This window comes from Herpailurus yagouaroundi, unplaced genomic scaffold (assembly GCF_014898765.1).
Source record: "Herpailurus yagouaroundi ecotype Mexico unplaced genomic scaffold, PumYag 142, whole genome shotgun sequence".
Taxonomy (NCBI): domain Eukaryota; kingdom Metazoa; phylum Chordata; class Mammalia; order Carnivora; family Felidae; genus Herpailurus; species Herpailurus yagouaroundi.
Genome location: NW_024412397.1, coordinates 21,836,609 through 21,864,290, shown reverse-complemented (window position 1 = coordinate 21,864,290; position 27,682 = coordinate 21,836,609). Strand labels below are relative to the sequence as shown.

The 27,682-nt window shown below is 37.6% G+C and overlaps 1 long non-coding RNA gene across 1 annotated transcript in view; it reads right to left on the bottom strand.

Moving 5' to 3' along the window:
* Nucleotides 1-5,035: 5,035 nt before the first annotated feature.
* LOC121032913 (uncharacterized) overlaps nucleotides 5,036-27,682 on the bottom strand; it is a 334,296-nt gene continuing 311,649 nt past the window's right edge. The window contains exons 2-3 of the long non-coding RNA XR_005791595.1: nucleotides 10,777-10,832; nucleotides 5,036-5,299 (exon numbers count right to left, since the gene is read on the bottom strand). This is a non-coding gene — a long non-coding RNA (uncharacterized LOC121032913). The remainder of the gene's footprint in view (nucleotides 5,300-10,776; nucleotides 10,833-27,682) is intronic.

Here is a 27,682-nt window from a genome sequence, read left to right as displayed (position 1 = left end):
TGGCTCGGAGCCTGGAGCCTGTTTCCGATTCTGTGTCTCCCTCTCTCTCTGCCCCTCCCCCGTTCATGCTCTGTCTCTCTCTGTCCCAAAATAAATAAAAAACGTTGAAAAAAAAAAAAACAAAAAAACTAAAAACCAGGGGCGCCTGGGTGGCTCAGTTGGTTAAGTATCTGAGTTTGGCTCAGGTCCTGACCTCATGGTTCGTGGGTTTGAGCCCAGCTTTGGGCTCTGTGCTGACAGCTCAGAGCCTGGATCCTGCTTCAGATTCTGTGTCTCCTTCTCTCACTACCCTTCCCCACTTGCGCTCTGTTAAATAAGTGTTAAAAAAAATTAAAACTAAAAACCACAAGTGAATCAAAGATCTTAGTCTATGAAGTAAACTAGATAGTACATGTGCACATGAGTGTGTGTGGGTGCACACACACACACATAAACTACAAGTGAGTCATAGGTGGATATTACAATGGGGTGAATGTGTCCAATCTGTAAATAAAGCAGATACAAAGATGAACCCCTGACTTAATCTGTTACAGAATTCTTGGTCTGGAAAATCATGGTCTGTTAAGGAAAGACAAAATTGAAAATACTCATTCAGCTTCCATTCTAATACATTAGCTAAACACACTAAGTGTTTTATGCACAGATAGTAAATTGAAATGGTAAAACAACAACAATGACAAAGCAACAGAACTAAAACAAGCAAGAAAAAACTGTTTTCTGCATTATACCCAAAGATCCCCCCCCACCCCCGATATCTCTGCCTGCCGGTATTGAAAAACAAATACAGTCTAGCAATTATGGAAAGAACCTATTAAGCCAAGAGAGTGTCTCACTACCCATTGGCATCAAAAGTTCAAGAGCCCTCAGGCTCCTCTAACAGTTCCTTAAAAAGAGCGATGAACTGAGAAAGCTCTACTGGGGCCAAGCATTCCATGGAAGTTCAGAAGCAAACAAAGGCAGACTAGCCCACCCAGCATCACAGCTCATTAAGGTGTTTTATATTCAAGTGAAGTAAAACAGGAAAATATCACCACGCTTCTCATGTGAAATGAAAAGAAATTGAGTCATCCAGCATCATTAAAATAAAAAGAAGCTAAAAATATATCTCCATGAGCAAACAGCCACTTGCAACCTGTAACATACACTTGGCCATGTCTTACCCTGTAAAGTACATCAGGCTAAGAGAATTCATTATTGTGAAATGTAGGTTCTCCCCTCATCACTAGTCAACCTGAACCCTAGCCTGGATTGTCAAGTACACATGAGTTTGATGGGATTCAGTTGTTTAAGAGAAGGAAGAGGGGGAATTTGTAGGGCTTACCCAAGTTTCAGCTCCTGTATTTATTAGCCATTGGCTTTAGGCAAATAATTTAGTCTCTGTACCTGTTGCTTCATGTATAAAATGAGATTAAAAACTATTTCATTGCCTTCTTCACTGTATTTAAAAGTATGTAGTAAACTGGTTGATTCTACAGAATTGACAGTTTTCTTATTATATGTAATTTATGAAAATAAAATCAGATTATTTGGGTTTACAGGAGAAATACATTACACCAAATGTACTAAATATATCAAGTTTCATATTTCTATACAGATAGCTATCACAAGGCTAGGTAAACAAAGATTTCTTGAGTTATTACCTAGTGATCTAGTTATCATCCTAGCATATCACAAAAGTGCACCCTCACCTCCTATAGGCCTTTTAATAATGCCTAAAGGATATCTTATCTTTTACTGTTCTCTTGTAGCACTCATAGGATGTCCACGCGTGATATCTTTCAAGTGTCCACCTTAAGTGAAACCCCTTAGCAGAGACTTATTGCATTCAGTTGGCAGATGTGAGCCAATCACTCTGGATGTTTTATCACTAACCAGATGTCCACTCAGGCCAAACTGACCATACCATACTGATAAGGGAGCATGAGGCAGACTGAGGGGCAAAAACAGAAGCTAGCACCCCACCGCACCCCAGGTGGGATCTGTGTGATATTCCTTGGACACTCCTAGCTACCCAAGAACAAAAGAAAGGGGTTTAAGTGCTTGCCATGGTAATGTGGGAAACTAAGGCAAATGAAAAATTAAATTCTCTTACTGCCTATAGCCTATTGACAAGTCCTTGAGACCAGCAGAGTGACCTCCCTCTAGGAGCTCAGCTGCCTCAAGGATGACACTTTGCTAGGGGCAAAAGAGAAACTTGGCTTAACATTGTCCCAATCTTGAGGATCCTGTAAGTCTACTTCCTTTATCTCAACTGCCCCAGAATCATGCTCCAAGTTTACGTCCCTGCACCACCACATGCATCTGAAGGGTCTCATGACAGGTTTGATTAAATGGTGATAAATGATGTTTTCCTACCAACAGCTAGCCCCTTAAGGTCCTGGAAATCTTCCTTCCAAAATACCTTAGAGATTTACTTAATCCCTGACCCCCTCCCAACCTGAGGGTATATAATGAGTTACCTATCATGACCCCTGTGTAGCTCTTCCTGCCCAAGGGTCCTGTTCCCATGCTTTAATAAAATCACCATTTTGCACTACAGATGTCTTCAAGAATTCTTTCTTGGCCATTGGCTCCGGACTCTACAAACCCCCCATTACCCCAAAACTTCACCAATACTGTAGGTCTTGAATTATCATGACCCTTTGGAACTATAAGAGAATTTAAACTTCATTATAGATAAAATAATTTAAAAACTAATTTTTGTCATCATTAACCTTCCCCAAATGATAAATTAATAAACAAATGTTTTATCTAATTCAGTATACATTTTAGGGCTATATATTGGAGAGACACAGCCCAGCAGACTCTAAGCCTCAGGTGAGTGATGGTCCAGAGAGGCCAAAGACCTCCAGACAGTAATCAAGACATAGGACAATTAGGGGGAACTTATATACAGGGACTCCGGGAGCAGCTGACTAGACAAAGAATCCTCTGCAGCCAGTTTTTATAGCATAGCAACTTAACCAAGCAACTATCAGTGGCCCTTCTATGATAGGAAAAGATAGGCTTCAGTAGACAGAGAGGGAAAGATTAGGACCTGAGATCCCTGGGTGGGAAAAACACCAAGGCTGGGAGTGTCTGACCATGGCAAACCCTCTGAGGCGTAAAGTTCCCCTTAAGAATGTAACAGATACCACCTACTCCCCTTCAGGTTTCCCACAATAATTTTACTAAGGACTAAAAACAAGTAGTAGGCCATAACATCTATGACCCACAAAGAATGATATGGCCATAGACCACCCCTCGTACAATGAAATCGAGCCGATCAGAATGGACAACCCAGCACCTAGAGTTATCAAGCCTATAAGGGTAGGACCTGGGAAGGAAGGAGGGCAAGGGTGAAGGATGGGCTGACCAGAACCTTATAAAACAAAGACCCTAGCTATAGACTATATGTATATAGTTATTGACTACAGGTCAAGGGCATTCACTTTTGAATGTCCCCTCTCTATAAAGAGAGCTTTCATACTATTCTTCCTTTCTGATCTTATACTCGAATAAAGTTTTGCCTGCTGCTCATTTTGTGTCCACTTCTTCATTCTTCAGAGTGGTGAGACAACAAACCCTGGTACTGAGGTAAAAAATCCTGCAACACTTCCACCCGTCTGCATGGCCAGCATTTCAAAGGTGATTAAAGCCAGGCACCTGGACACTTTTCATTAAAAGGGAGATGCTCTGGGTTTGCCACCCTTGGGGCCCCTGACCTTGAACACTGAACAACACATTCCTCTGCACATTATGCCTGATGGGAATATGGAGGGAGGACAGGGTCTTTACAGTTTCAAGAAAGTGATTAACAGGGTAACTCAGGGTATGTTTGCACAAACTAGCTATCTAGCATATACCATAGAATTGTGACATCCCTTAAGTCATTCCCCCTCAATTTTTCATCATGAAGTTCAAATATACAGAAAAGTCGAAAGGATAGTTCAGTGGTCACCAGTATACACACCACTTAGATTCAATATTTGTTTATATTTTGCCATGTTTATCATGTATAGATTATGTACCACATTTTTTTGATAAACTATTTGAAAGTAAACTTTAGACACCATGTTTTATCCCTGAATACTTCAGCATGCATCACCTAAAAAAATTTTTTCCTCCTAAACTGTAAATTCATTATCATCTAAGAAAACTAACATTTTTCCTAATATTTCCTAATACTCTGTATTCACATTTCCTCAATTAAACACAAAATTCCTTTTATATCTTTTTTTGCAATCCTAATTTTGCATAGAATTATACTTTTTATACTTTAAAAAAAAAAAAAAAACAAGGATCCAACCAGGGTTTACATATTGTATTTGGTTTTGGTTGCTATGTTTTTTTAGTTTCTTTTACTTTAGAATGGCTGCCTTCTCCCTACTTTTTATTTTAATAACATTGGCTTCTTGAAAAGTTCAGTCCAGGTGTTCTTGTAGAATGCTTAACTCCCGCATTTTCTGTAAACTGAAGGTAAGGTCAAAAGATTTCTTTAGATTCAGATATTTTGGCAAGATTACTTCAAGAGTGATGCTGTGCTATATTTCATATTTGCATTATAACAGGGGCACATTAGGGCAAGTTATTCCATTCTAAGTAATTTAAGGCTGATCCCTTGGTTAAGGTGGTAATCTGATAGTTCTCCTGGAAAAGGTACATTTTCTTCTTTGCAGTGAGTAACCTGTAAAGCCATAATTGTATGATGTAAATATTGTACCTTCCAACAACTTCTTCCATACTACTTTATGCATACTCCAATAATCTCTTGCCTCAGCCAATCACATCATGGAGGGTTGCATAAATGTTGATTTCTAATTCCCTTCTTTCTTCTGTATTTATTAACTGTCATTTTTTTCTGTACAAAAAAAAAAGAGCTTTCTATTATCAATTTGAGCTGAAATATCTTTCCTCGCCAAAAAAGACAAAGTAAATGATTCATTCCTTCCCTTTAATTAGCAATTTTCACAGTAAAGATTCAGTGGAAGATTTAACTCCAAGGGTGGTAAATGAGTTTTATTCTTTTGATTAGCATTATTGGGTTCATAGATTTGAATTTGCTCAATGCTTTACAATCAATTAGACTCATTATTCTTTTTGATATTCGAATTATCACAAATTTGGCTAGTGGGAATCCCAGCAAGTTCAGTCTTTGAGTGCTTTCAATGTTGTTTTGAAATGAGAGATCCTAGGCTCACCTGCTGCAGACTGAGGATCGCCTATTTCTCCAAGAAGTCCTAGTTCCTTCTGGTAGGAATTAGATGTGGTCATCACTACTGGACTGTCATTCTTTCATAGGCCATTTCAGAGGGCAGACCTAGGAAACATACGTTAAAAATTACAAATTCATATTAAAATTTCTAATCACTTTTATCTTCTTCCAAATATTTTGTCCCCAAAGTTTTGGATCCTGATAACATAATCATGTTTACATTTTTACGCTAAAGTATTTATAAAATGGTTTCAAATTAACTAGACAAATAAAACCAGTAGCAATGAAACTAGTGAGTTCAACTTTTCCCCTTAGAATATATCCCAGTAAGAAACTACTATTAGAGTTAAAGGTAACTCAAATTATTTTTTCCTCTGTATTATGTTACCAAATTTATATATAGTTTTATTATTTTTGTTTCTTTTAAGTTATGTGTTCTGCTTCCTCCTGTTTGAATTTATTCAAGTTTTGAATATATAAAACATTTCTCCTTTTTCTCCCTCTGTACTTAACATATTTTAAAATGTCCAGTTTCCCTTATGATAAAAGAAATGAAGATTAAAATGTATAAGTCTGACAATATACTTTTTGGAGCAGATGTGAAAAAAGAGACTTTCATACCTTGATAGTAAGAATGCAAAGATATACAACCCCTGTAAAGGTGAATTTATAACATTTTTAATCTTGCTGAACGAATGTGTGTTAGGTATCCCTCATGTAGATTGCAATGAATTGAGCTTGGGGGAGTTTTCTAAAAATCTTATCATTTAATTAAGTGAATTAAGCCCATTGGTATTGATAGAATTCATACATTTAGCCTCATCTCTATTATATTATTTTATTTTGGATATTTTGAGTGCATTGTATTTGTTAGTTTTTTCACTACAGGTTTTTTAAAATTTTTTTGCTTGGTATCTTAAAACATATATATGTTTGTTTAAATATTTTACTAGTCACTGTATATAATGTTCCTACTCACCTTTGTTCTTATTTAGTCCTGTATTACTCCATTTGTTAGCAATTAAATGGTATTTTTATCCTCTTGTACCACCCATTCAGCAATCACTGAGTTTCTTATGCTTTCCCTTTTCCTCTTTCCTTTCTTTTCCCAGTTTTAAGTTGTGTTATTTTCCTTTCTTCAAGAGCATGTGGCATCTATTCCATCCTTAGAACCACTTCTGCTTTAGGCTTAGCTTTCTTGCAGAACATATTCAATACCCCACAGTTCTCTGGCCAATTTACCCAATAATCATTTGGTTGAATCAGCCTCACCCTCCTGTTAACTCCTTGGGAAAGGCTTATGATTACAATATTCTTGCCAATTTTAAACTGATTTTTCTATAGCCTTGATACTGTAAGGTGAACTTGCCTGGATTTAAAATCCCTGGCTCTTTGTTTTCTTTCCTAGATTTAAACTGTTGCCCTTTTATGCCCTTTATTGTATGTTCCTGTTGAGAAGTCTTATGCCAAATGGGTAGATGATTTCATTTGTAAGTTACTTGGATTTTTATTTTTTGCTTGTTTTTATCTTTGATGCACAGAGGAATATTTTCTTCATTTTATCTTTAAATTGTATTTAAATTTATTTTACTTAGTTTTGATTTTACTGGAATATATCTCAGAATTGATCAATGGGGGGACTCCTGGGTGCTCAGTTGGTTAGGCCTCCAGCTTTGGCTCAGGTCATGATCTCACATTTCCTGAGTTCGAGCCCCATGTCAGTCTCTGTGCTGACAGCTCAGAACCTGGAGCCTGTTGCAGATTCTGTGTCTCCTTCTCTCTCTGCCCCTCCCCCACTTGCACTCTGTAGGTCTCAAAAATAAATAAAAAAACACATTAAAAATGTTTTAATAAAAAAATTTAAAAATAAAAAGAATTGACCAATAGGTCTTATCTATCTGAATGTATCTATTCAGATCTTATTTTATATCCTTTAATTGTATTAAAAGAGTTTAACTATCCTTTTAAATATTAGTTCTGTCATTGTTGTTTTAGTCTTCAGCCTCTCCAATTATATACACATTCGATCTTTGCCTGTTTTCTTAATAACTTTTAATGTGATCCTTGTTATCTTTTCTTTGATGTTAAACTTAAGCTCTTTTTATTGGAATTGTATATACTTTATTGCATTGCTATTGTCTGTGCTACTAATTGTAATTTAATCATAGCTATTCTCCCCTGGTCATTTAATACAATAAAATTAACATAAGTTAGTGTATATTGTAATATATTCCTATGGCTTTTTTTTAATTTGATTATCTCCCTGCTTATATCTTTCTGTTTTTCTATTTCTATTATGATTTATCTAATTATATTTAGTTAATAGTGTTGAGTTACTGCTTTTTTTTCATGCCTTCTTTTGGTGGTTGTTATTATTAGTGTTTTTGTCTCCTGCAAATTTTGAGTTTCATAATGTATTTTCTTCTTATATAAATTCCATATGTGTATTGAATTCTCTTCACTTAAATTCATAATTACTTTTTATTGGAATAGTAGGCATTTCAAAGGGAAGGGTTGGTATGACTTATTTGATTTCTTTGTTTAAGAGCATCTTCTGTTTCTATAGTAAAGTAAAATTTATTTTATTAAAAATAGTATCTTTTTTGATTTGTTTCTGCAGTCTTCTGATTCTTAGTGTCTTCTTTTACTATGGATTTGACTACCATTACCTTCTTCCTTCCCTTCAAGAGACACCTCCTATTTCTAAGATGTCTCCCTTTTTGCCAGAAGTGGTATTTTTCAGGACCACTCAGTCTGTTCAATAATTCCAAACCCCTTTCTTTTTTTTTTTTTAAATTTTTTTTTCAGCGTTTATTTATTTTTGGGACAGAGAGAGACAGAGCATGAACGGGGGAGGGGCAGAGAGAGAGGGAGACACAGAATCGGAAACAGGCTCCAGGCTCTGAGCCATCAGCCCAGAGCCTGACGCTGGGCTCGAACTCACAGACCACGAGATCGTGACCTGGCTGAAGTCGGACGCTTAACCGACCGCGCCACCCAGGAGCCCCCCAAACCCCTTTCTATTGCTCTCCTTAGGAACCAGTACACTGTTTTACTGGGTCTCAGAATTGTTCTTGAAGTTTTTCAGATTCAAGGTAGGTCCTTTTTTTCCTAGGAATGAACTCTGGTTGGTGTTATCTGTGTTCTATTAGTAGAACCTCACCAAAATTTCTTGTCAACACAGTTGCTGCCTCTTTGCCAAATGTGCTGCAGAGATCATTCTGCTGGTTTAGGACACTCGGTTTTCTTCCAACATGTGAATTTAATGTCCCAGTATTCTCTTCTCTTAGTTACAATGTAGTCATGGAATATGGCTTTATTGAAATTATATGGAGCGATTATAATTTAGTCTTCAGCCATCATATTAATAGTTCCATACTCTCAAGTCTCTTTTAACGTAGCTCCAACTCCCCTACTTTTTTGAAAAAAAAAAACCTCTTTTTAAGTTTTTTGTTGTTGTTGTTGTTGTTGTTCATTTATTTTTGAGAGAGAGACAGAGACAGAGCATGAGCATGAGCATGAGCAGGGAGGGGCAGAGAGAGGAGACAAAGAATCTGAAGCAGGCTCCAGGCTCCGAGCTGTCAGCACAGAGCCCAATGCGGGCTTGAACCATGAGATCATGACCTAAGTTGAAGTCAGATGTTTAACCATCTGAGCCACCCAGGAGCCCCTCCTTTTTTTTTTTTTTTTTTTTACGACAGCATTCATCTGTTGAAGAAACCAGAGCAGCTGTCATCAAGAATGCAAATACCTGATGGATTGATTTGTTTTTATTGTTTTGTTTGGCTTCTTTCTGAATCAAATAAGAAAATTTCTTAGGGCCCTTCATCTCACTTTATTAATAACTTCACATCTTCTCTCTTATATCTTACTCATACCAAAAACAAATTCCTTCACTTTTATATACTTTTAATGTTTATTTATTTTCAAGAGAGAGAGTGTGTAAGCAGGGGAGTGGCAGAGAGGCAGACAGAGGGTCCTCACTGAGCAGATCCTCACTGATAGCAGAGAGCCTGATATGGGGCTCAAACTCACAAACCATGAGAACATAACCTGAGTCGAAGTCAGATGCTTAACCAACTGAGCCACCCAGGGGTCCTGCAGCTTAGCTATTTTTTTTTTTTTTTTGGTTGTGGTCCCATTTACAGCTATGTCTTCAGATCTCAACTTTTGCATAAAAGTGTTTGTTATAAATATAGTCTAAATCTCGAGAGGAGTCAATTCTGTTTATGAGATAACTTTGGTAGCAGCTTTCTAATAAAAATAAAAAATAATAGTATCTAACATTCATTGTTATCTTTTGTCCTTGTTATTGGTGGTGGTGGTGGTGACTATCATGGTGCCATGCCTATCCAACTCCTTTATAAATATATTCCTAACACCTCTATCAAATAGATTATATTACATCATTTACTAAATTAAAAAAAAAAGCCCTGAAGCACAGAAAAGTTATGTAATTTGTGCAAGGTTATACAGAAAGTTAAGTGGGAGGAATGGGGCAAGATTTAATTGTAGGCACTGTGATTTTATAACTCTTCCCACCTTCAGCACTGGCATGGACTCCTTCATCATAACATTATCATTGTTACACAAGGATTACAAATCACTCTTTCAGGATATGATGTCTACTGAGAAGGGAAGAATATAACAGACATATACCCATCTGAGTTAGGTGAGCAAACTGTTGGCCTCACGTATATATTAGTATACATTTTTTAAAAAATTATCTTTAATGTGGGGCACCTGGGTGGCTCAGTCGGTTGAGTGTCCAACTTCAGCTCAGGTCATGATCTCACAGTTTGTGGGTTTGAGCCCTGCATCAGGCTTCCTGCTGACAGCATGGAGCCTGCTTGGGATTTCCTCTCTCTCCCTCTCTCTCTGTCCCTCCCCTGCTCACTCGTTCTCTCAAAATAAATAAACTTAAAAAAAGTTATAAAAAATTTTTCTAGTAGCTGCATTAAGAAATAAAAAAAATAGGGGCGCCTGGGTGGCTCAGTCAGTTAAACATCTGACTTCAGCTCAGGTCATGATCTCACAGTGCGTGAGTTCAAGCCCTGAGTCAAGCTCTGTGCTGACAGCTCAGGGCCTGGAGCCTGCTTCAGATTCTGTGTCTCCCTCTCTCTCTGCTCCTCCCCTGCTCACACGCTGTCTCTCTCTCTCTCTCAAAAATAAATAAATATTAAAAAGAATTTTAAAAAATTATCTTCAATGATTTGGGTACAAAGGTGTTATAAGATGATATTATAAGACAGTTTTGTGAGGCCCATGTGAGATTTTCCAGGGTCTTTTTGGGAGCTGTATTAGAGTGCAAAGGTTGTGGCTGAAAGAGAGTCTATCCAGAGTTCTAGTTTCACCCAGTTTGCCTCTGGGCAAGTTGCTTAAATTCTCTGTGCCTGAGTTCCCCTATCTGTAAAACATAAAATGGGAGGATTTACCATATAGATTTATTGGGAAATTGAAGGAGTTAATACATGTAAAACACTTAGAAATATAACTGGTGCACAGTATACAGTAGGTGGTAACTACCATTGTTTCTAGAGGACATTCAGTTCATCAGGATGCCTACTCCACATTAAACTTACTTCCATCTTTGGTTTCATTGTCCAGGCATCCACATCCCCTTAAATCCTGCTGTGTCCTGCCAAGGGAAAGTTGTGAAACTTAAACAGAAAAAGAAAGAACATTTCAAGTACACCCTGCTAAGGTCAGCAATGTCTCATTACCAAACCTCAAACATACCAGCCCCTGGCTCTTTTTTCCCAACCAGAGAGTCCTGCTTTCTTCATTTTGCCTGTTATATGCTGTGTATGTTTACAGACTTTGCTCAAGACCCATGACATTTTCCATCATCGTGGTGCCCTCGTTAATCTCTCTGCCCTGCAATGCCTACTCTCAGAATTTGTTGTATGGGGTCTAGAATTTAATAACACATTCTCCGGCCTTTTTCATCTTTTTTACTTTATGTGCGCATATATTTCTGCTACCATTTCATGTATGCACATCTCTTCTCTGCATCTGAACAATAAACTGTGAGGTCAGAGACACAGCAAACTTGTTTACAGTCCCTGCAGCAGGGGTAAAATGCCACATACTTGTGGGTGTTTGCTAAGTGATATTTATTTGTTCTTTTTCTTTCTAGTTTGAATGGAATCAGAAAAAGCTTGGAAATCTGGTACTCAGCTAGCCCTGCTAATGTCTTCATATTAGACTGAGCTCAGCCCCTTTGCCGTTTTGCAGTTTAGGAAGTGTGACATGTGAGGCTGACAGATGTGCATGCCCTCTAAAAAGGCAGTCTGAGATTTTCTGCAAAACCCACAGGGTGATGGTGTTTAGCAGCACCTTTTATGACACCACCGAGGAGAGTTTCTTCACTTCTGGGCCTGACTTTTGGTATCATTTGAGAACTAACTCACAACCCCATTCTTTTCAGGACATCGGTTCATCTTGGATCCTCAGAAATGGCTTTGAGCTTCCAGATCCCAGTTCTTGAGGACTGAAACTCTTGTCTTCCAGACCTTTCATTTTGCTCCCAGACAATAAATGAGAACTTCCTTATAGAGGATTTTTTTGTTGTGGTTGCAGTTATTATTTACAACATAAGTATTATACAGAACACGGTGTGCTTTCTTTAAGTAAGGAGAACATAAATCAAACTCAGATTTTATTGTGTTATTGACTACCATTAAGTTGTAATAGCTAACTCGGCCCATATGGCCGTTTGAGAGAATAAGTGTGTGTGCACACACACACACATCCTCAGGGCTGGGGACACGGGTGCGTAGCAAAACTCAGAACTCAGCACATCTAGTTTGCAAGTTCAGATTATAGGTTTATGGATTCAAGTGTACCGAGTTTCTCAAGTGTGTGCCCCAGTGCCAGCTCTGAGCTGATGTTATTCTTGAATAAAATGAAAACTACAAGCCAGAAGCAAAATGTAACAGCTTTGCCAGCTGTGAGCATACTGTTTACAGATTGAACCTGGGACCAAAACCATTATACAGTATACCTTATGACAACTCAAGAAAATATGTTTTGACAAACAGAGGTCTTCTTAAAAAAATAAGCAGGTGCAAACAAGAGCTCTCTTCTCAGTAGCACGCGTTCTACAATGCTTCTTCCCCTCTTCCAACCATCTCAGTTTAGATTTGCTCAGAGTAGATAGTGGTTTTCTTTACTAGGAACAAGCAGGACTTAGACAAATAGAAGATCTCTCTCTCTCTCTCTCTCTCTCTCTCTCTATATATATATATATACATATATATATCGTATATATTATAGACTTATACTTAGACAAATAGAAGATATTTCCCTCTCTATATATGGAGTATATATTATAATAATTATATGTCACCATTATTGCATTATATATAATTATATATTTAAATTATATATTTATAATTATATAACTATATATATAATTGCTTCAATCTTTCTGGGAACTACAGCCTCATTTTAAATGGTCCAGGGAGAGGCACCTGGGTGGTTCAGTCCATTAAGCATCCGACTTCAGCGCAGGTCATGATCTCACCGTCCGTGAGTTCGAGCCCCGCGTTGGGCTCTGTGCTGTCAGCTCGGAGCCTGGAGCCTGCTTCGGATTCTGTGTCTCCCTCTCTCTCTGCCCCTCCCCCCACTCGCACTCTGTCTCTGGAAAAGAAATAAATGTTAAAAAAAATGTTTAAAAATAAATAAATAAATAAATGGTCCAGGGAGAATGTTAAGGATTAAAACCTTGATTGTTTTCCATTGTCCTTGGCTGTGAATTATTTGCCAGCTTGGATAAATAGAATTTATTTAGGCAGCTGAACTGTATACATGTCACTAAGTATTTTGTTTTAAGAAGCTATAAATTGTATTCGCAATAATCTTGAACTCAGAGGTGAGGCTATATAGGAAAACTGGAAATGGATCCTAGAGCAATTATACGGATGGTTCTGATAATTTTTTTTATCAATTATTTGGGTAGTTCATACATTGGTAGACATGCATTCAGTATATTAAAACTGGTCCTGGAAGTGAAAATACTGCTTTAGGAAATTGAACACAACTTGATTTATTGCCTACTATGAAATTGTTAATGAGTGAAGCACAAGGAATACAAAGATTTGTAAGATGTTGCCTTTCTCCAAGTAGCTCAGTGTCTACTGGGTTATTTGTATAAGTCCTCAATTCCAAATTTCGTAGACAGATCTTCCTTGACTTACAATGGTGTTATGCCCTAATAAACTCATCATAAGTTGAAATACTGTAAGTTGAAAATGCAGTCAGTATACCTAACCTACCAAACATCATAGCTTAGTCTACCTTAAACAGCTCAGAGCACTTACATTAACCTACTGTTGGGCACAATCACCTAACACAAAGCCTGTTTTAAAATAAAGCATTGACTATCTCATGTAATGTGTTGACTACTGCACTGAAAGTGAAAAATGGGATGGTGTGTGGGTACAGATGGTTGTTAGTTTACCAGGTTTTACCCTCATGCTCGTGGCTAACTGGGTTTTGCAGCCACTGCCTCTGCCCCGCATCACAGGAGAGGACCCTCCCACATATCCCTAGTTCAGAAAAAGACCCTCATCCAAAATTCAAAGTATGGGTTCTACTGAATGTACACCACTTTTGCACCATGGTGAAGTCGAAAATTCGTAAGTTTAATTGTTTTAAGCTGGGGAGCATCTGTATATCCAAGAGTAAATGTTTAGAGAAGTCACAGAGACATGTGATTTAAAGACAGTAACCGTCTTAATTGTTCAGGGACATGGATTAAAGAGAAGAGGGAAAATGTATTGCTGCATGTATAATTATAGACATTCTTTTCTTCTATTCCTTTCTATACAGAAATAAAAATATCTTGAAAAGATAGAAGAAAAATGTTTATTGCCATGTTCATTATATCAGGTACTTGAATGCATCATTAAATAAACAAAGCCCTAGCTACAGTTAAGAAATGACTTAGAACCACTAGTTACGTTTGGATTGGATCAATGTCTTCCAAGTTACCTGGACACATTTAGGACAACTGAAATTCAATATACATTTCCCAAAAATATGTTAATTCATAATCTCCCACTGTCTTTACTCTGCTGTAGAAGTTCTATTAATTGCAGAGTTCCCTCAAGAACTGAAGAAACAGAAAACACAGTATCGTAGGATGTCTTTTTACCTTACTTCAGTCAATTAATATAGTCTACAGATATGGGAAATTCTAAAAATTAAAACAAATGTAATACTGTAAAGTTAAAACATTGGCATCTAAAATTAAAAATAAAAATTAGGGTTGACACATTTTCTGAAGAGTTATTTGATCCTTCATAGGACATTTCAAGGATTGACAGTGTAGTGAGCTAATTATACATGATACGAAGAATAACAAAATGCCCACCCTTCCTACCAGTGAAAAAAGTGTTATAAGATTTCAAAGGTTCAAGTTAAAGCACTATAATAAGGCAAATGTTTGTTACGTTTCACCTATAATTAATATTTTAGTTGACATTAATTAAGAAAACAGTTGTATCTATCAGATATAGTAGGAGGTCACAAGGCAGGCAGGCTTTGAAAGGAGAAGTGGTTCATGGCATACAGTAATAAGCTTGAAACATTTTGCTCCTATACATCATCTTGAGAATGTAACTTCCAGCATATTCTAAGTATTAAGGCTTTGAAATCATTGTATCACTTCTCTAAATGTATTCAATAGAATGGAAATAGCATAGTAACTTGATACTCACCATCAACCATTTTAAATAAATGCAGGAACAATTTTATATTTTATTTGTACATTTCAAAATCATATTTTTGGGGGTGCCTGGGTGGTTCAGTCAGTTAAGTGTCCAACCCCTGATTTCAGCTCAAGTCATATCTCACTGTCGATGAGATGGAGCCCTGTGTCAGGCTCTGTGCTGACAGTATGGAGCCTGCTTGGGATTCTCTCTTTCTCTCCCTCTGGCCCTCTCCCTCTGGCTCTCTCCCACTCTCTTTTTGCCCTCTCTCTCTCTCTCTCTCTCTCAAAATAAATAAACATTTTTTAAAAATCATATTTTCATTTTATTTCTTCCACAAAATTCTGTTCTAATATACTATTTATACTTGAAAGTGTTTGGGGCACCTACAATATCATATTTCTTTGCAACAACAACTATATATATATCTTTTTTTCCTGTGACCGGAGGCTCTGTGATGTTATAAAAAAATTCATCTGGATTGAGTTTTATTATAATTATTGTTAGTATACAATTATTCAAAACAAATAAATGATACATACTTTTTAAGCCAAAAATAGAATCGGAAATGCTTTTCTTAATGATGTGAGTGGAAGTAGAGATTAGATTAAGGGGGGAGGGTTAAATTATCCCTTTATTTTGTACTTTTTTTTTTTAAGTATCTTTGGGCAATGAACCATAGTAAGATTCTGGACAGGTGAGATGAAAGGGGAAAAGTAAGATGGAAGGTGGAGAAGAATTGATTGACATCTCAATTGCAGATACATTGGGCAAATCATATGGAAACTGAAATTCTGGAAATTGATTGACTTAATATTATTCATGCCAGAGTACCTCTAAGAGAGTTTTCATGCACTGTCAGAGATAAGAATACCTCAGTTTGAACTGTTGGCATAGCATGCAGTCTAGGAAAGCATTCTGGAGATTTTTTTGTTGTTGGGAATATTTGATAGCAAGGGAAGACTATGTTAAATACAAAAAGATTGAGAAAGGAGAGTGGTGCTGAACAGGAAGAAGGTCTACCAACAAAGAACCCAACCATCATCACGACTTGATCACATATGACTCTAATTGCCATGACTTCCCTGCGTGTTTATCCATTTTGTACTCCTAAACAGGAAACAAATGAGTTCCTTGCAGTCTCTGAGAAGAGATTAAATGGAATAAGCCCAAATGTGAAAGGGGAAACACAAAATAAAGGAAAATTCTGTTAGGGAAGTACTCTGGAAACCTTGTTTAGAGAATCATTTATTAGGTTTCATGTTTGCTATGCTAGCCTTATTTTTTCTCCAGCTAAAGAAATACCAGAGGGCTTCAAGTGAATCATCATTTATCTTATGTCTTGTCACAACTAGACTTAATTATCTTTCTGTCAATTATTTTAAAACCACTTTGCCCTCCAGCCTTGTATATAAGTTGTGTTGGCATGGTTACCCAACACATTATTCTGAGTGCATTGATTCTTTAACTCTTCAAAGCAATAAATTCCTTTTCTAATACCAGTCCAATCAAGGCTTAAAATTATAGACCATGATATCAGTTTCTGAGTATAGAAATTCATTAGCCTGATGAGCTTTTTGAAACTAATGGCTAATTTTTCTAAATGGCTATTAAAGATTCAACAGAAAATGTTGAAGAGGGAACATACAGAAACCATCACGTCTTATAGACAGCTGAATTAATAATGGACCAAGGATGTCTCTTATAAACACATCAACTGTTAAGACCAACATCCCCTAAAAGCCTTGGGCTCGATTCTAAAGCAGATATTCCTTCAAGCAAGGAGTGCTGCCTCATTCTCTCCTTTTCCTAAATTTGCCCCCCACTCTCAGGACTTTCTCTTTTTAGAAAAAACATGTGTTAGAAGCATATTTCTTGAAAAAGGTGTGGAATGTTGGGAGATAAAATTATTGCCAGGATCAGAAATAAAATTAAGTAAAATATAGAGAAAAGAAATGGTCCTTTTCAAATAGCACTGCACAGGTAAAGAACTGGGATGGGAACAAAGGTCCTAACTCAACAGCTGTGTCATTGTAGTCCAGCCTCATAGTTTCTCTCCATCTCAATTATTTCATGTAGACCAATGGTTCTCACCTGGGAGTGGAGTAAAATGTTTGAAGACATTCTTGGTTGTCACAACTGGGAAGAGAAATTACTACCGGTGTCTAGTGGGTAGAGACTAGGGATGCTGCTAAACATTCTACAATGAACAGGACAGTCCCTACAACAAAGAAAATTATCTAAACCAACATTTCTATTGTACCAAGACTGAGAAAGCCTAATATGGAGGTTGGAGGGCTTCAACCAGCCTTACTTGTATTACGGATTTACTAGACGATAAAAGGGAAAAGAATGTGAATATTTTAGGAATCCATAAAACTATATAATTTATGGTATTATTGTTATCATGTTATTTATTCCCATTTCCCCTTAGAATTCCTTCCCTTGACAAAGAGGCCACAGCTTTCATATTTTACCCTTTGCAGAATGTCTCAGCCTTCATATTTTACACTTTGCAGAAGGTCTCAGCCTCTTCTACCCTGCTCCTTGCTCAGGTCCTTCTCTTTAGAGCCTGGCCCTCCTTTCCTACTTTCTGTGCTTCATCGTAATATGTTTATTAAATGTTCTAGTTTCTGTGGATATTTTTAGATGATTAAGTTTTCTGAGAAACGTCTTTGAATTGATGGCTCAAAATATAATTGTTATTAATAGTTTAATATGAATCCAACTGGAATACAATTTTTTTAGACATGAAGAAAGTCTAGATTCCATTTTTTCCAGTAATTTTCTAAATGTGGGTGGTAGAATCCTAGGGTTCTTGGGAAACATGACAATGGAAACAGTGAGGGGGCAAGAGAAAAGAACAGGCTTCTTTCTAAGTTCTCTGCCCTCTTTCTCATTAAAATGACTCAATTTTTGCTTATTTGACATATCATGACCTTTTGCAAGCTTTAGTTTGACAAAAGATTTCCACTAATAAGTAAATATTCCAGAAAGCCACTAATCTCATCTGTTCCCTTTTCATAAAGAAGCAACCTAAGGCTCCAAAAGTCTTAGAGACAGATAATAAGAGGTGAGAAATAAATCACAGTACCAGGTTTTCTGACTCCCAGTTCAATGACCTTTCCAATCTGCCATGTTGGCTCATAGATAATGATTGCATTTGAACATGAAGCTTTAATGGCTAATGCAAAAGGATGAGTGATGTGAGATTGGTGGGGGGGGGGTGAGAAGTGAGGGAGGCATTTTTGAGCAGGCTTTTAGCACCTTCAGATAATACAAAACATCTACTGACTTCTGCCAATAGTCTGGATTAGGAAACCAAGCTACCTTAATAAAGAATAAATAAACCCCCCACCTCTCCCTTCTTTTTTCCCAATCATTCCTTTTTGTGACAAAGGAATGAATGGACATAGTAAGGCCTCCCACGTTTGTGTAATGTGTCCCCCAACCAACCCAGTCATAAAAATCACCAGGGGAAGCTTTTTGTAGAGCTACCAGGATCTATGCCCCATGAGCAGAGTCAGAATCTCCAGACCCATGGCCTAGGAATCTGTATTTTGGCTTGCCAATCACCAGTACTACACACAATTGGTTAAAACTGGAAGTTTTTAAATTGGGAGACGTAAATGGCTGACTTGACCAGTATTTTATTGATATTGTCATCGAATTCACTAGTTGTTCTAGTATCCCATAGCCATATTATGCATTGACTGAACTATATAAAGGACAGATCTCACCCTGCAGAAATGTCCATAAAGCTGCCAGTGTGTCCTTCTCCACAGCTGGCCCAGTGCCAGATGGAGCCTCAGGGCCATTCAGACCAGTGCACATGCCACCTCTCCTTTTGGCATGACTCCTATGGAATTTAAAACCTATAACCACAAATGTTGAGCATCCATATGGCACTTTATATCTGCACCGTGTTTAATATTCATTTTTATTGGTCATTTCTGAAAACAATTCTCCAGGGTACATTCATGTTATCACCTTAGATGACAGTTGAAGAAACAGAACCACATGGAAGGTCTGGGTCACAGAGCAGGGATAAGACCGATTCAGCTGCTTCCACCTAATCTACTCTGCATTGCTTGATTGGGTAGCCTCATTTTGCCTGTCTGGATCCATTCTCCTCTATCTGAGGATGCTGACCTACATTAGCAGATTCCTTTGCCTAGGTCTTACATTTGAATTTGGCTATTGCAGAGCAATAGAGAGAAATCCAAGGGATGGAGGAGATGATGGTTGAAGCATTTATTTTCCCAGTTCTCTTTCTAGACATCACATAAGAATAGCTGCAACCCCGGACCAAAATTCACCACTCTTTCAAGGTCATGACTTTCTCCTTGGGATTTTAGTAACAGCTTTCTCCCATTGCCTCTTCAGGCTTAATAGAGGTAACAACTCCTCCTTACCTATTACTAGTCCCTGGGTGCTGCATTACTTTTTTTACTTTCCTCAACTCTACCTACACGTTTGTAAATAGTTCCTTGTTACACATTCCAGAGTATGCCACCTGTTTCTTTCTGGAGCCCTACTGACTCAAAAAATGTCCACCTAAGGCTGCTATATGTTTGCAAATATAACCTGATTTAAGCCAATCTGATACATGAAAATTTATACTTATCAAATCATAAAACTTTAAAGGCAAAATGAATGCATCCTTTTTAGAATTTCATGAAAGCTATGCTGCTTTCATCCAAAGCTCCTATGTACAAGCTTGCATGCACACGCGCGAACACACACACACACACACACACACACACACACGCATTTTTGCTTAACAGTGGTTTCACAGACATTCTGAAGCCCATCTGAAAAAGTTTATGGACATAAACTTTTGAGATGGTCTTACATTCAACATCCCCATTTTATGAATGAGGAATCAGAGGGAACTGTCCCAAGTGAAATGGGTAGTTACCAGCAGAAATTGGACTAGAAATCAGACCTGCCCCTGAATTTCCAGTCTAAACTTTTTCTGCTACAATGAATATAAATGTTAAATTGAGACTTGTTATTTAAAAAAAATCACTGAGGGATTTATGTGAGTAGCATACTCCTCAGGTATGTTTACATTTTAAAAACTTGCTCTTGGTGGAACAAGCTTCATAAAAGAAGGGACAGTTGTAGGTATCCACTTTCAAAAGAAATAGATCAGGACTTGGAAGTAAGAATATAAAAATACAAAAAGTTGGCGTTTTAATTTCTGAGTTATTTGGTGATCAGCAAAAACTCAACTGTGATTTTTGTCTTTTTGAAAAGTTCAGGATTGCCCAAGAGCAAAGCACATTTATTTGCCAAAAAATGTGTGGATAAAGCTGCCCTTTTCTGAGAGCAGAGACCGAGGAAGAACAACAGTGAACTGCTGTCTCTGAAATCCAGTGGCAGCTTTATGATGATTTATAAGAGAGAGGGCCTGGGTAGGAGAAGGTCATCCTCTCCTGTTACACCTACTGTCCCCTGGCCACCACCTGCAGCTCTGCATTCCCCAGGGGCCCGGGCCATGGAGGACACTGGCACAGGGGAACCAGAACATGGAATAACTTTCCCAAGATGGCAGTTACAAGCCTTGTCACCAGACAAGGGCAGCTGCTATTAAGGACTGGCTGATTATCTGAGGCCAAAATAAATAGGGTAGAGTAGTGGAGAATTTTCTTATCCATAATTTCAGAATCCAAAGATCTCAGAAAAACGATTATTACTATTTTTCTTTTTTGCAAGTTTGATGCAAACTCATTTGGAGGCAAAATCTGACCTGAATTGACTTGAGGCTATTTATATACTATTTAGATACTATGTTTATCCCACTTAGCATAGATGAGCATAATTTTCGCTGTAAATATTATTTTGATCCCTGGGTATTGCTTCAGACTCTACTAGTGATGTTATAATATATATGGCTATTATACTGTATTACCTTTTTAAAAAATAGACTTTATTTTTTAGAGCAGCTTTAGGTTCATGGCAAAATTGAGTAGGAGGTAGAGATTTTCCATATATTCCCTATCTCCACACATTTATAGTTTCCCGTTATCAACATCCAGCACCAGGGTGGTACAATCAATGAACCTGCACTGACACATCATTGTTACCAACGTCTGTAGTTTTATGAGCGTTTACTCTTGGCATTGTACATTCTTAGTTTGGACAAATACAGAATGACAGGTATCCACCATGAAATGACCACACAGAGTAGTTTCACTGCCTTAAAAATCCTCTGTGTTCCACCTGTTCATTGTATTATCTCTTTCAAAAAAATGAATTCTGAAAAACATCAGGCTCTAAAGTTTCAGATAAGGTATAGTAGACCTGTATTTTCTATGGAATACAGAGGTAGAAGTCTCTGGAATGAAAAGGGAAAAGACTCACTGGTTAGCTAAATTTAGGAACAAAAGGTCAGTAATAGGAGCCTTAGAAAGCCCCTTATAGCTCAACTATCCATTCTTTTTTTTTTTAATTTTTTATATGTTTTTATTTATTTTTGAGAGAAAGAGAGGCAGAGCATGCGTGGGGGAGAGAGAGAGAGAGGAAGACGCAGAATCCAGGCTTTGAGCTGTCAGCACAGAGCCCTACATGGAGCTCAAATTCATGAACCACAAGATCATGATCTGAGCCGAAGTTGAACACTTAACCAACTGAGCCACTCAGGTACCCCTCAACTGTTCATTCTTAATATCTGAAATTCGACAAATTTAACTCATGCTTAATTTATTTTAATTTTGCCTGCTACTAAACAGACTCTAAATGCCATAGAAAGGAAACTTTGAAAGCCCATAGGTCACTGACACCTTAATGTAAGTTTCAAAAAGGAGAGGCGTTCAAAAGTAAATCCACTGCTGAAAGGGGAAGCCAGCTCATCCTACCAGCTGAGGACCGGTAGATCTGTCCCAGGCAATCAAAACAATGCCCACTTGACCTTGTTCTGATCAGAATTTTACATGTTAAAACATATATATACATATATACACACACACATGTATGTATATGTATATGTACCACATATATGTATATATGTATATATATGTGTGTGTATATATACATATATTTATAGTATAATTACATAATTATGCTATAATTATAATTGTTATAATTACAATACAATTATTAATAATTGTAAGTAAACTATACACAATATGTAAAATCATTAATATTAATATTATATTTAAAGAATAATTTATATTCACAGGTGAACCCTTGAGTTGGAAACAGTATCCCCACCCCCATGAGCTGAGGATAATGAGCCATAAGCTGAAGGAAGTCAAGTGACTCACTAAACTAACAGAAAGACAGGTAAGTCACCTTTGATTGTTACATAAATTCAAATATAAACCTCCTGCATTCCTGGATAACATTTTCTAGGGCCCTCTGAAAATGAAAATCTACTACTAATAAAAAGAAAAAAAAAGGAAAGAAAGAATTCACAGTACGTTTCATACCTTTTCTTGTCTGGAACATTTGGTGGAAACAACTAGAGAAAAATCTGCTATGGAGAAGGGATGTCTAAACTGGAAATTTCGGGGTTTCTTCCTCTTTGTCTTTCCTAAGGCACTCATACACCACTGGATGATTCCCAAATCATCAGTGATTATTCTCCCTCTTCCCATCAACCTCAATCTATTGCCTTCTCTTTCCAGCCCACCAGAGAGTCACATTCTCAAACAGCCTCACCCCTGCAGGCACCACCTCTGAATTTCCTTATTTCCAAACAAAACTCTTGAGCCCTTGATGCCTCTTTCTGACTATGGAGATTCCTACTAACAGAGAATAACATTCATTCATTCTCAGGGACCATCTGCATTTCCAAGAAGAGCTTGCTAATCAGACTACACTTCTCAATTAGAGGTAGTTTGGAAAAGATTTTTAAGCAAGGGGATTTTCAGATATTTAGTCATTTTGAGCCTCTCTCTACTCTTCAATTTTTTTCTGACAGTGTATGTCACCAGTAACAAATACAAAAAGAGCTTAACAGACAAAGAGAGCTCAGTCCCCTCCTTAACTTAGTTTCACTAAAAATTTGTGTGAATAGAGATCCATGAAAGAAGGTATTTCTTGGGGGAAGGTGGTTGGTATTGATCCTCTCCTTTATATTAATAAATCCATGGGAGAATTTCATACATGAGACTATATTTCTTACTAATAAAATTTCCTTTCATGTTAATTATGCACCATGATTTGCTCTTTTTATTTAAAAAAAAAAAACCTCAAAAGTTCAAATACTTTTTTCTTTTTTTAAATTTTATTTAAATTTAGTTCATTAACATACAATGCAATACTGATTTCAAGAGCAGAATTCAGTGACTCATTACTTACATACAACACCCCGTGCTCATTACCATAAGTGCCCTCCTTAATACCCATCACCCATCCAGCCATCTCCCGCCCATCTCCCCCCATCAGCCCTCAGTTTTTTCTCTATCAAGAGTCTCTTGTGGTTTGTTACTTTAACTGAAACAATCAGAGCAGAGTGATAGATTCAAAAGATTAGGACTGTAAGAGAAAGAGTCTCAAGTGGGGACTTTTCCACCTTGACACTAATGACATTTGGAGATGGATAATTCTGTCTTGTGCATGGTAGGATGTTTAGCAGCATCCCTAGCCTTTACTAATGAGATGCCAGTATTACTGTCAGCAAGCCTTCTTGATCAATTATAGACCCCAACAATTATTCTTATTGAACTTTCTTAAGGCTTTGACAATGACTGGAACATTCCAACTGCCAGTCTGATAGCAATAGAATTCCTAGAAGACCACACAACACAAATCCCCTCCCCTGTTTCTGATCTTAAGCTGAACATGTACCAACCCCCCACCAACCCATGATCATGCACTCCCTGATGCTTTCTTCCCCAACCCCTCCCTGTACAACTCTCGGTTTCCATCTTGCAGGTGGAGAAGGCAGTTAAGTCTTGAGTCTACCACCTCCCCTGGTTGCCAATATCCGAAATAAATTTCTCCCTTTCCCTTTTCCAAACTCTCATCTCCTGAGCTACTGGCTTCTCTTGCAATGAGTTTATCCAAGTTTGTTTGGCAACAGTGTTGGCCAACCCAGCCAGGAGCTGTGCTCTGGGTTTGTCCAGACCCCAGCAGGATTCCCCAGAATGGAACAGTTGGCCACAAAAGTGTCAGGGCTCACCTGTTGGTTTCCTGAGTTAGCAGCTCAGGAAGATGATAGATCATCTGGAAACATTACCACCACTCCCACTTGTGACAACCAAAGTGTCTGCAGACATTGCCAACAGTACCCTAAGAGGAAAACTGCTCCAAGTTGAGACCGACTGATACAGACCAGACTCCTCATCTGAAGATAAGGTGTCTAAAATCCAGAAACAGAAGGGGACATCACCACATTTGTGCCTATACTTAGAAGCAGCGTCAGGAGTATATTATAGTTATTCCAGTTCTCAGTTGTGTTCATTCAAGTCCTTATTTCACTCATTATACCCTTGAGAATGATTTAAAAATTTTTTAATGTTTATTTATTCTTGAGAAAGAGAGAGAGAGAGAGCAGGGGAGGGTCAGAGAGAGGGAGACACAGAATCCAAAGCAGACTCTAGGCTCTAAGCTGTCAGCACAGAGACTGACGCGGGGCTTGAACTCACAAACCGTGAGATCATGACCTGAGCTGATGTCGGATGTGCAACCAACTGAGCCACCCAGCTGCCCTGAGAATGATTTTATATTCTCCAATATACTCTCTCTGGCTTAAGCACATTTTATATTTATATCATAAGAGTTGAGAATTTAAAAATGCTTTTGATTTCTAAATTTTAAATGAAGATAAACATTGATTTATATTTGCTACATGAGGGTGCTAGTTAGGGTTCAATGGAACCAATAGAGTACACACGCATACACACACACACACACACACTCACACTCATGTGATTATGGAGCTTTTCGAAGTCCCACACTCTGTTGTCTACAAAGTAGAGACCCAGAAAAGCCCATGGTGTATTAAGAAGACCTGAGAGCAGAGAGAGCCCATGGCACAGATTCCGGTCTGAATTTGAAGGCTCTAGAACTAGCAGCACCAAGGGCAAGAGAAAAATCAATGGCCTAGCTCAACTAGTCAGGCAAAGAGCCAATCTTTCCTCCTTATTTTTGTTCTATTCACATTCTCAGGGGATTAGGTGAGGTTCACCCACACTGGGGAGGGCAATTTGCTTTTTTTAGTTCACTGATTCAAATGCTAATTTCACCTAGAAAGACACACACACACACACACACACACACACACACACACACCCAGAAAGGAGTTAGCCAATTATCTGGGCACCCTGTGTCACAGTCAGGTTGACGTATAAATTAACAATTACCATAAGTAAATCCAAGAAGCAAAAATGGGAAGAGAATAGGGCAGATACACTCAGTCACTTGGAACTCATCTCATTTCTAGATCCTCGTGTCACGTAATATGTAGTTACTATTCTATAAGAGCTTTGCTTTACTACTGAGCATTTCAAATCCCCACACCCAAATCAAAGCATCAATCCCTAAGACATTTCTCTGAAAGAGTAACAGGTGATCATTTCTCTATTAAACTCCTCAAAACCAAAATGTCTTATCTAAATATACCAAAGAAGCTTCTATCAAGTCCAGAATACACCTTATAGAAGCTACTTTTCAGGTTGTTTGTTTGTTTGTTTGTTTGTTTGTTTTAATCTTAGGGACTTACCTAGCATGTACACAGGTTGTTCCATTTTTACCATCCAATGTTTTGCAGTGTTACCTGATGGGTAGTAGTGAAACAGACAGTGCTACTTCTCTGAGGTCATAATCCTGAAGTGCTCTTGACATTCATAAAGGCCAAATTTCTTCACTTGATAATACCAAGATATTGGTTCAAAAAAATGCCCATCAGCTATGCACTATTGCCTGTAACCAAAGGGACACGCTCCACTCTCATGAACAGAAAACTGGGGTGAAAGACAATGAGGAGTGAGTAGTAGCTTCTCATAGGCAGCACTGAGCATGCACGACAGGACAAAGACTACCTGTAAACCAATCCAGGTGATTATGCCCTAACATTTTCTGAATTCTTTGACATGTAAAGAGGGGCTAAACAGATTAGTGACAATCATAAAACAGCACACTGATCTTCCAAGAGCTGCCAATCTAGTGGAAGAAATCAAGCCGAAATCCTTGGAAAGCAAGTAACTCATTCAGCAGGGACCCAACAAAAGCCAACAATCTTATCTCCATCAGTATTATGAGCATGAAAGTGAGGCAAGTCAGGTAGGATTAAATAGGAAAAATTCCTGCAGGAAAAAAAAAATTCAGAACCAGCTCATTTAAGATATGAGAGAATAGCCTCATATTTTAATTCTTTTTGAAATAATTCCATTTGAAAGCTGCATATAAATGAAAATTGAAACCACACCGGAACAGTATATTGTCTACTTTTACATTTTTGAAGAAGAATCTTTCTTCTCTACTAAATTGAGCAATTCTTCTTTGTCATTGTAGTTTGTATTTCCCACAGTATTCCTCTTTATCTCATAATATAGTGTGAATCCTATAGCACTGAAAGGAAATAGATTTCCTGGAAGTATCCACTTATTTACTCTAAGTAGGTGGCAATCAAAAAGTGCCCAAGGATAAGTCCCTGTGAATTGCTGGGTTCTGACGGGGTTCTTACTTTAAGTCATAAGTCAAAACCTCATATAAAGAAGAAGAAAAAAAAGAACTAAATTGCTTTTTGTAAGTGTCTCAGATTTTCTTGTGAAAGATGAACAAATGAGTGGCATTTCTGCTCTCCTCTATCCCTTCCCCACCAGCTAAATGAAACCAGCTATCAAATAGACGCGTGAAGTGTGGGCACCATCTGAAATGCGTTATACATAATTTTCTACCAAATGAAAAGAGCTGAGAAAACATGTTTCATTCATTGTGTAAAATTTATGGTGTCTTCTATTCTGTTGAAGTCCCATAAATTTTTTTTGAAAACTTGCAGTATATCTATAAGAGCAATCTTATGCCCCATCAGCTGAATCAAGATGTATCAATTTTTTTATACACACCAAAGACTCTTGAAGCGTCAGACCCAAGACATATTAAGTGGCCAGATGAGACTGAGAAGAGATAGGAACAAGTTACAGATGGCCTAAGTTAACATTGTCAACGGAGAATCAAGCTTTTGGGAGCTGGAGTGACAGCTCGGATGTGCTCCTTTGAGATGATTTCTTTGCTGTTGTTTTTAGGAATTCTATTTTCAAGTCTATTATGGCAACCACTCAAAAGTATTTCTTAAAAGAGAGCATATATTGCTTCCTGTCAATCTAACATTCAGTGGGCCAATGTTTGATGAACAAGGTATTAGGATATAATCCTGCAATTATGGTCAAAATTAGGCTCTCCTCCCTCCCAGCTGGTCTCAATAAAGGTAAATATATTGAAAAGGGCACATTTGCAGTTACTGCCACTAGGATTAGGTCTGCTTTAGAGCCACATTTGAGACTCTTGATGATCATTCAAGAAGAACCTTCAGGACTTTTGAGGAGGGCAGAGGCCAAGAATAGAAATACAAATAATAATGGAAAACAAACACACAGTAACAGTATTTGTTTATTAGAGGAATAATAAAGAATTGGAAAAGCACATTTTTGTAATCTATTATTAAGGGACAATGTAGGCATGAGAAGAAGTCTGATTAAAGACACCATTTTAAGCACTGCTTGCTTTTCCTTCACCTCTCATTTAAATATAATAGTCTCCTGATATTTTTATTTGAATAGATGACAGTAAACCTCATCTCTAAAGAATTACTTTTCAT